At 38.4% G+C, this 10,822-nt stretch overlaps 1 long non-coding RNA gene across 1 annotated transcript; it reads left to right on the plus strand.

Annotated features, from left to right (window-relative positions):
- Positions 1 to 4,774: 4,774 nt before the first annotated feature.
- On the plus strand, positions 4,775 to 6,197 carry LOC123429977. Its single transcript, XR_006622808.1, has 2 exons — positions 4,775 to 5,029; positions 5,945 to 6,197. It is a non-coding gene; the product is annotated as an uncharacterized LOC123429977 (long non-coding RNA).
- The last annotated feature ends 4,625 nt before the right edge of the window (positions 6,198 to 10,822 follow it).

The following is a 10,822-nucleotide window of genomic DNA, read 5'->3' on the forward strand; positions in this document are numbered from 1 at the left end:
AGAATAAAAGAAGAAGAATGAGCTTCTTCTTTCTTTCTTCTTATTATTTTCCTTCTCTTTACTATTTTTTTTCTTCTTCTTCTAGTCTTCTTATTCTTCTTCTTCTTTTTCTTCTTCTAGTCTTCTTCCTCTACTTTTTTTATTCTTCTACTTGTACTTCTTCCTCATCTTCATCAGCATCATCATCATCATCATCATCTTCTTGTTCTTCTTGTTCTTCTTCTTCTTCTTAGCTAATTATCCTCCAAAATGACATAATTATCTTATTTAGTTCATTTATGACATAATTAGCTTAGTTAGGTTAGGAATGGCATAATAACATTGGTTAGCTCATAAATGTTATATACTTAGCTTGATTTCCTCTAAAATGACATAATTAGCTTAGTTAGGTTAAAGATGGCATAATAACCGTGGTTAGCTCTTAAATGTCATATAATTAGCTTATTTTCCTCCAAAATAACATAATTAGCTTAGTTAGGTCAGAAATAGCATAATAACCTTGGTTACCTCATAAATTTCACATACTTAGCTTGTTTTCCTCTAAATGGCATAATTAGCTTGGTTAGGTCAAAATGGCATAATAACTTTGGTTATCTCATAAATGTCATATACTTAGATTATTTTCCTCCAAAGTGACATAATAATCTCAAAAATGGCATAAAACGGAAAAGAAAGAATAGAAGAGGAAAGAGAATAAAAAGAAATAATAAAAGAAGAAGACTGAGGTTCTTCTTTCTTTCTTCTTACTATTTTCCTTCTCTTTCTTCTTCTCTTTCTATTTCTGCTTCTTCTTCTTCTAGTCTTCTTCTTCTTCTTCTTCTTCTTCTTCTTCTTCTAGTCTTCCTCTTGTTCCTCTACTTCTTCTACTTCTTCTAGTCTTCTTCTTCTTGTTCTTCTACTACTTCTTATTCATCTTCTTCATCACATCATCTTGTTGTTGTTGTTGCTCTTCTTATTCTAGTCTTCTTCTTGTTATTCTTCTTCTAATCTTCTTCTTATTATTCTTCTTATTATTATTATTCTACAACTTCTTCTTCATTTTATTCATCATCATCATTATCTTATTATTATTATTATTATTCTAGTCTTCTTCTTCTTCTACTACTACTACTACTACTACTACTCCTTCGTCATCTTCTTCATCACATCATCTTGTTCTTGTTCTTCTTCTTCTTCTTAGCTAATACATCTCCAAAATGACATAATTAGCTTACTTAGTTCACTAATGACGTAATTAACTTAGTTAGGTCAGAAATGGCATAATAACCTTGGTTAGCTCATAAATGTCATACACTTATCTTGTTTACCTCCACAATGACATAATTAGCTTACTTAGTTCAGAAATAGCATAATAACCTTGGTTATATCATAAATTTCATATACTTAGGTTGTTTTCCTCTAAAATGAAATAATTAGCTTAGTTAGGTCAAAAATGGCGTAATAACCTTGCACTACAAGAAATATGTCTATTGTTGACCAAAAATAATGACCGTGGTTAAATTGGTCATAGGTCTATGACCAAAATTTGCAAAATGGTGTGGGAGAGTCCAAACCCTAGAATTTTATGACCATCCATGTCAAAAGGTCACAACCTGATTGCACAAAATGGTCATTAGAATGTGTAGCACCATTTGTGAAAATGTTTCTGGTCAATTACGACCAAATGATATTGTCATAGGAGTTGGGTTGCCTACATGGCATGTTTACTAGGCACACATAACAATTACTAGATATGATGTATATATATGAGCTTAAATATGATATCTAACTGAACAGAAAGTCTTTTTTTCACATACACATATTTTAAATTAAAGTTGTATCTAGAATAGATAGAATTTTATTTGTTTCCTAAATAATGAAGGATGAAATTGTATCTAGTAGATTGATTTTTTGTAAGTACCTAAACTTGAAACACCATGTTGACATCGATACAGTCGTGGCGCGGGTAGGCATGAGATAAAAATGGGATCAAAGTGGCGAAGAGATCGAAGTAGAAGGATTACAATGGGAAATGAGGTGGTGGAGGCCATGCAAGGAGGTCGTGAGTGGAAGGGAAGATTGGATGAGTTGCTCGGTTTTTTCAACGAGGGAAGGATGGTAGGACGGTTTATGAGGTCGAATTTGAGGGAACTTACGCGGATAAAAAATATGACAAAAAAAGATGGACCAATCAGCGGAACCGGTAGAAAAATTGTATTCTTTTATATAAATAAAAATACATTGCATATATTTTTGAGGCAAATAATACACTGTATATGATCATATGGGCCTAACATTGAATAAACCAAGGCCCAATAACCCAAACACGGATATAATATCCTAACGCCAACCCTAGCACCATTCCATCCCTCCAGCCGCCTTTGTTTTCTGTTACATCCCACTGCCGATCACGTTTTCTCTACTGAAACCCTAGCCGCCCCATCCAGATCTCTGTCCTCCATGCTACCCCTGATGCTGGAGATGCTGGAGATGGCCGACATGGGCGTGACGGCCAGGTCGTCCATCACCGTGTACGTCGCGCCCCCCTAGACGTACCCCATCGTCACCGTGTACGTCACGCCCCCCTAGACGTAATCCGTCGTCGCCGTGGCGGCGCCCTGCTTCGATTGTGCCGGTGCCGGCGCCGCCACGTACTGGGACTGGGTCGCCATCTCGTACCCGCAGGCCGGGACCGGGCGCCCCTCGCGTCCGGCACGTACCCGCGGCAAACTTGGTAGTTGAATTGGTTGGTGGTGCCGCACGTGAAGAAGGTCCTCGGTGCCGGTGCCGGCGGCGCCGGCAGGCGGAGGAGGGGGCTTGCCTCCACGGGGGGCAGAGGAGGGCGTCCTTGCCGAAGCCGGGACGCAGGTAGCTGCCCTCGAGCCGCTCGACGCTGGAGTAGAGGTTGCCGACGCTGCCTGCCATGGACTCCTTCCCCAGCAGCCTCACGGCCGTGCCGGCTGGGAGGCTGAGGAGGGAGAAGAGGAAGTCGACGGCGTCCTTGCTGGCCTCGGCGAACACCACGCGCGGCCGCGGCAGCCTGGTGCCCACCAGGAGCTTCATGGTGATCGGCGCCGGTGTGTGGTAGCTGACCGTGCATTGTTCATCACCAACAACCGGAGCAGCGACACCATGACATCCTACGCCGCGTGCACTCACTCGGAGCGCCTCATCGGAGGACCAGGTTGCCATGAACTCCATCAAACACCATCCTCGGTGAGCACCAACTTACTGTCCCACAAGATCTCCAAAATTTATGCTTTTATAAATCGATATCGACAGGCTACCTGTGTCGATCTGCGGACGCTCATTGCGTAGTTGGTGAAATTTCTTCAGTTATGATAGAGATCAGTGCTACCTGCAACGATTTGGCTCATAAGTGCTAGATTTTTTTAAGAAAAACACTGGCAAATAGGTGTTCATGTTGTCCCTGTGTCCTAACTCCTAAGATTGTCGGTTCTGTGTAATTTGCTGTTGTGCATGAGATGTTTTGTACATTGCTCCTAGGAGTTGTTATTTTTATAGAAGTTCTGATAATGCACTGTACCTAAGTTTTGTATCTTCGATACGCCATGTTGTGTAACAACATTGCAGCTGTGTTCGCGCGAGAAGACGGACTCCTCTCCGTGCTCAGGCGTGGAGCTAGCCTCATCGTGTGCACGCGAGAAGACAGACTCCTCTCCGTGCACTTTGTGTCAAACCTGAATTCGAGATGAAACGGAATATATTTTCAGGTGAGTATGTTGGTATGGTTTGAATCGACTAATTAATGTATTTAGTTTAAGCTTGATTTTAGCTATTGACGCCACAGATTGTTGCCAGCCTAGCTGTCTATTTCATCCGTAGTAAATTAGGCGATTATTCAAGTCTTCAAGATATAAGCTAGCAGTCTTGCATATTGTGGATCACTAGAATTGAGTTCATCTTCTTCCATGTAAACTCGCAGCATGCAGCATGAGTACTTCACTATGACATCCACATGCCACATTTGAAGAAAGCCAGAAGAAAAAAAACTCGCTTGAACACTAGGATGTGTGCCTCATGGGATCTTTTAGTACGTAATAAGCCTACACGTTTAGCATATATTTTTTCAGCAGAATCGATAGTCTTATCTCATATGTTAGGTTTTCTACAATGTCCCAAGCTTCCATCACAATAATTTAATAAAAAGAGCGGTATATTTGTTCATCAGGAATCCTTCCAAGGTCACTTCATCATGCTCTTCTAATTCTATAAGGATCAGTTCTTCCCAACATCCTGAACAATACCCGTTTCTAGCCTCTTTCCTAATATCCTTTTGTGGTTACCTCTTTTGTCCGGCAAATAGCATAGTACACCTCAATAAAAATGTAAACATTAGTTCAAAAGAAAACGTAAGCATTATATGCCTAGCCACTAGGTAATATATAGCTTTTTAATTCTCCATAATCACTCCACAACTACTAATTACCTTTTATGGCAGGAATAATCAACATCACTCGGCCAACCTAGAAAGCGGCCAACCGATAGAAGTTACTAGGCATTGCGTCTCTTTTCTTATGTCTATTTTAGACTGTTATTTCTAGAAATTACAAAACGTGATGGCATTTATCCTTACTCACACCTATTTTGTAGATAAAAGTTTTTTTATTTCATTATCTGATAAAAAATACACGCATTTGGATGCATGACGAAAAGAACAAAATTGTTCCTCAAACTACTATTTAAATTATTCGTTCATCACAGATATCTTTCAAAAATTATATTCCTGCAAAACCCTTAATCTCTTAGTTTAGAGAAATAACTAATATTGGTTGCTGGATTCAGGGAAGATATGATGCAAGAGGATATTTGACTGCAACGTATTTGTAAGTTTTTCTATTTTGACAACTTTTTCATAATCGAATTTAGTTTCATAGAATACTGTATCAGTTCTGTGATCCTGATTTCTCTTCGCAGTTACAAGTTTAAAAATAACTTGCTCGTGCAACTGCACGGGTTGCCGACTAGTCTTACTAATATGTCTTATAAGAGTGGTCTACTTAGGCAGTGTAGGAGCTGCAATCATCTGGTAATTAATTGACCTGCTTAAATATTTCACCCGATGAATTGTTTCACTTGTGAGTTGCTGGTTATTATCAAAGAAAGTGACATATCTAGCCCGTCTCAAGCACTAGAGTGATTTGATTGCCACAATGTTAGATAGTCTGTTAACAACATAAAGGATACGTATTGCTTATTGATGTGTAATTTCCATTCCTTTGATTTGCATAAATGGAAATATTGTTTCTTAGCATAGATCTTGTACAGAAATAATGCCTCCTGCTTGCTTGAAATTTGTCGCGTATGTGCGTCCTCTATGAGTTGGAAGTATGCATTAGCATACCATATCAAATATATATAACTCGATTCTGTTTTCTGTAATGTCCAAAAAATTTACATGTAAAGCATAACATAAACTATGTTTCTGCAGGAACAAACTACAGAAAGTAAAAATTACATGAGGTCATGTCGTTTGTGTCAAGAGTGAAGGTTATATATTGTGGCAAGCATCGAGTCTTGTAGTTACTCCTTAAATTCAAATTGATGAATTATGTTAAGATTAACATAGATGTAGTATTGTTTGCTATGCTTACTCTTACATGTTCCTGTGTTGTTTTGTCTGAAGGTCAACGTCCCTCTTATAGTTTGCAATGATCAGTTTAGTTTTGGTTGATCATGAGCTTTATGTTGTGCTGCCCGTGTTGTCGATGTTCGTTTTATTTTGCGATAAAGATACATGATTCACAACTCTCCACTTGTTCGTCTTAGCTTCTTTTGCGAAAAGTGTTAGTAGCTTACATAGGACTAATCTTACAATTTCTCAACTTTCTATAGGAGCAAACAAGCCTTTCTATCTTGCTTATGTTTACTGCTTAATGTAAAACTGCCATATGTCTCCATTATATTTTGTATGTTTCTAATGTTTTATCGTTCGAAATGACAGGATGTTCTACAATACAGCTACTCGGAAGTAGAGGGAAGAAGATGCTTTGTATCTCATTTTAATTTAAATCCATGTGATAGATCAAGTTTTGCGTGAACTTTTTGACCATGACTTGTTGGTCTTAGATGTGTAGAGTCGACAGATGATGTATATTACTTTTTCTGTGATACGTGGTGCAGAAATGAACATGTATTTCATTTGTAAATATTATATTTTAGCTTGCATTTCATCACATCATTCCTTATCTCAGAAACGTGATTTTTGGAGCTGGACCTTTTGAAATAATGACTCGACAAAGTCCAGTTAGACTATTTGAGCCAAATAAATTTTGCATTGATTATGGTGTTAGATTAAATGGACCAAATTTGATTATGTCCTCGAAAATAAATGGACCGAATTGGCTGTGGACTTACAAACAGGAATGGGCCAATCAATTTGGTTGGGCCCATTGGGCCCAAGTAGAACCGGCTTGAAAATGATGCCACGTAGGATCCTATGTCATCGCATGTGCCACTTCAGCATGCCATGTTAGATATTACATGGACTCTCACGGGCCACGTAGGCATGCCATGTAAGATCCTGCATGGATTAGGTACTTACCCCTGACCAAAATTTTGGTCAAAGATTTAATGACCATAACATTTTTGTCGTAGATCTCATGAACAAAATATCAGAAAGGTCAAGTTTCTTCATTCTTGACGGCCAACTGTTGACGTTGTAAATTTGGTCAAAAAAGGTCAATAAACGACAACAATGACGAATCAATGACCAATATAGGAAGTCATAATTGACCTTATTTCCTGTAGTGTTGGTTAGCTCATAAATGTCATATACTTAGATTATGTCCCTCCAAGATGACATAATAAGCTCAAAATGGAATAAAAGAAAAAGAAATAATAGAAGAGGAAAGAGAAGAAAAAGAAAGAATAAAATAAGAAGAATTAACTTCTTCTTTCGTTCTTCATACTATTTTGTTTCTCTTTCTTCTTCTTTTTCTTCTTCTTATTCTTCTTCTTTTAGTCTTCTTCTTCTTATTCTTCTTCTAGTCTTCATCTTCTTCTTCTTCTTCTTCTTCTTCTTCTTCTTCTTCTTCTTCTTCTTCTTCTTCTTCTTCTAGTCTTCTTCTTCTTATTATTCTTCTTGTTCTTCTTCTTCTTCTAGTCTTCTTATTCTACTTCTTCTACTTCTACTTCTTCTTCTTCTACTACTTCTTCTTCATATTATTCATCACATCATATTATTATTATTATTATTATTATTATTATTATTATAGTCTTCTTCTTCTTCTTCTTCTACTTATTCTCCTTGTTCTTCATAAAAGCATCATCATCTTCTTCTTCTTCTTCCTCTAGTCTTCTTGCTCTTCTTCTTCTTATATTTCTTTTTCATCTTCTTCATCAAATCTTCTTCTTCTTAGCTAATTTTCCTACAAAATGACATAATTAGCATATTTTTTCATTTATGACATAATTACCTTTGTTAGGTCAGAAATGGCATGATAACCTTCGTTAGCTCATAAATATCATATACTTAGCTTGTGTTCCTCCAAAATGACATAATTAGCTTAATTAGGTCATAAATGGCATAATAACCTTAGTTAGCTCATAGATTTCATATATTAGCTTATTTTCCTCCAAAATGTCATAATAAGCTCAAAAATTGCATAAAAAATAAAGAATTAAAGAGGAAACAGAAGAAAAAGAAAGAACAAAGAAGAAGAATGACCTTCTTCGTTCTTTCTTCTTACTATTTACTTATCTTTCTTATGCTTTTTCTTGTTTTTCTTCATCTAATCTATTACTACTTATTCTTCTAGTCTTCTTCTTGTTCTTCTTCTTATTCTTATAATCTTGTTCTTCTTCTTCTTCTTCGTCATCGCCTTCTTCTTCTTCTAGTCTTATTATTATTCTTCTTCTTCTACTACTACTACTTCTTCTTCATCTTATTCATCACATCATCATCATCATCTTCTTCTTCTTCTTCTACTCTTCTTCTATTTCTTCTAGTCTTCTTCTTGTTCTTTTCTTCTTCTTCTTCTTCTAGTCTTCTTCTTCTTCTTCTTGTACTTCTTGTTCTAGTCTTTTTCTTATACTACTACTACTTACTTATACTTACCTTCATCTTCATCTTCTTCATGACATCATCTTCTTGGTTATCTTGAAATTTTATATACTTAGCTTGTTTTCCTCTAAAATGACATAATTAGCTTAGTTAGGTCAAAATGGCATAATAACCTTGCTTAGCTCATAAATGTCTTATACTTAGCTTATTTTCCTCCAAGTTGATATAATAAGCTGAGAAATGTCATAAAAAGAGAAATAAATAATAGAAGAGGAAAGAGAAGAAAAAGAAAGAATAAAAGAAGAAGAAGAAGAAGAAAAGAAGAAGAAGAAGAAGAAGACTAGAGGCAATATGTTCCTTCTCTTTCTTTTTCTTTTTATTCTTCTTCTTCTTCTAGTCTTGTTCTTCTTGTTCAAAATATGCCCTAGAGGCAATAATAAATTGGTTATTATTATATTTCCTTTTTCATGATAATCATTTATTATCCATGCTAGAATTGTATTGATTGGAAACTAAAATACATGTGTGGATACATAGACAACACACTATACCTAGTGAGCCTCCAGTTGACTAGCTCGTTGAACAAAGATGATCAAGGTTTCCTGGCAATAAACAAGTCTTGTCACTTGATAACAGGATCACATCATTAGGAGACCGATGTTATGGACAAGACCCAAACTATGAATGTAGCATATGATGCAGTCAGTTTATTGCTATTGTTTTCTACGTGTCAATGTATTTGTTCCTATGACCATGAGATCATGCAACTCCAGGACACCGGAGGAATACCTTGTGTGTATCAAACATTGAAACGTAACTGGGTGACTATAAAGGTGCTCTACAGGTGTTTCCGGAGGTGTCTGTTGGGAGGGTGTGTATCAAGACTGGGATTTGTCACTCCGTGTGATGGAGAGGTATCTCAGGACCCACTCGGTAATACAACATTACAATAAGCCTTGCAAGCAATGTGACTAAGGAGTTAGTCACAGGATCTTGTATTATGCAACAAGTAAAGAGACTTGTCGGTAACGAGATTGAACTAGGTATAGAGATACCGACGATGAAATCTCGGGCAAGTAACATACCGAAGGACAAAGGGAACAACATACGGGATTAACTGAATCCTTGGCATAGAGGTTCAACCAATAAAGATCTTCGTAGAATATGTAGGAGACAATATGGGCATCCAGATCCCGCTATTGGTTATTGACCGGAGAGTGTCTTAGGTCATGTCTGCATTGTTCTCGAACCCGTAGGGTCGGCAGACCTAATGTTCAGTGACGTTTCGGTATTGTTGAATTATTGATGTTGGTAACCGAAGGATGTTCGGAGTCTCGGATGAGATCCCATGTCACGAGGGTTTCCAGAATGGTCCAGAGACGAAGATTGATATATTGGAAGTATCATTTTGGCTTCCAGAAGATTTTTGGGCATTACCGGTAAAGTACCGTGAGTGACGAATGGGTTCCGGAGTTCTACTGGGAGGGGCACCCACCCGGGAAAGAACCAAAGAGGCCCAAGGGTGGCGCACCAGCCCTTAGTGTGCTGGTGGCCAACCCAAAGAGGCTATTTCGGCCAAGGGAGAAAAAGGAAAGGAGGAAGGGCAAAGCTGAATTGCGAAGGACTCCTTCCAAGTTGTATTGGAGGAGGACTCCTCCTCCTCCTTTTGGTTAGACCGAACCCTAGGGCCTTGCCCTAGGGCGCCACCCCTCCCCATCCTCCTATATATAGTGGAGGTGAGAGAGCCTTTTGGCACCGAAAGCTAAGGCGCAGCCCTCTCTCCCTCCACCACTTCGTGAAACCATGTAGCTAGTTCACTACGGTACGGCGAAGCCCTGCCGGAGTAGCTCCACCACCATCACCGCCACGCCATCGTGCTGCCGGAGAATTCAGCTAGCTCGTTGTCTCTCTTGCTGGATCAAGAAGGCATAGATCGTCATCATGATGTACGTGTGCTGAACGTGGAGGTGTCGTCCGTTCGTCACTGCATCGGGATGGGTCATGATGGGATCGTGGGACGGATCATGAAGAGATCGCAAAGGGAACACAAAGATGTTCCACTACATCAATCGCGATATATACGCTTTCGCTTAGCGACCTACAATGGTATGTAGATGCACTCTCTCCTCTCGTAGATGATCATCACCATGGATAGGTCTTGCGTGTGCGTAGGAAAATTTTGGTTTCCCATGCAACGTTCCCCAACAGTGGAATCATGAGCTATGTGTTGGAAATATGCCCTAGAGGAAATGATAAAATATTTATTATTATATTTCCTATTTCAAGATAATCGTTTATTATCATGCTATAATTGTATTGAATGAAAGCATAGATACATGTGTGGATATATAGACAAAACAATGTCCCTAGTAAGCCTCTAGTTGTCTAGCCAGTTAATCAAGGATGGTTAAGGTTTTCTAACCATATGCAAGTCTTGTCACTTGATAACTGGATCACATCATTAGGAGAATGATGTGATGGACAAGACCCAAATTATAAACGTAGCATGTGATCGTGTCATTTTGTTGATATTATCTTCTGTGTGGCAAGTATTCATTCCTATGACCATGAGATCATGTAACTCACTGACACCGGAGGAATACCTTGTGTGTATCAAACATCACAACATTACTGGGTGACTATAAAGGTGCTCTACAGGTATCTCTGAAGGTGTCCGTTGAGTTAGCATGGATCAAGACTAGGATTTGTCACTCCGTGTGACGGAGAGGTATCTCGGGGCCCACTAGGTAATACAACATCACATATAAGCCTTGCAAGCAATGTGAATGAAGTGTAAGTCACGGGATCTTGTATTAC

Source organism: Hordeum vulgare, chromosome 2H, assembly GCF_904849725.1.
Source record: "Hordeum vulgare subsp. vulgare chromosome 2H, MorexV3_pseudomolecules_assembly, whole genome shotgun sequence".
NCBI classification, from domain to species: domain Eukaryota; kingdom Viridiplantae; phylum Streptophyta; class Magnoliopsida; order Poales; family Poaceae; genus Hordeum; species Hordeum vulgare.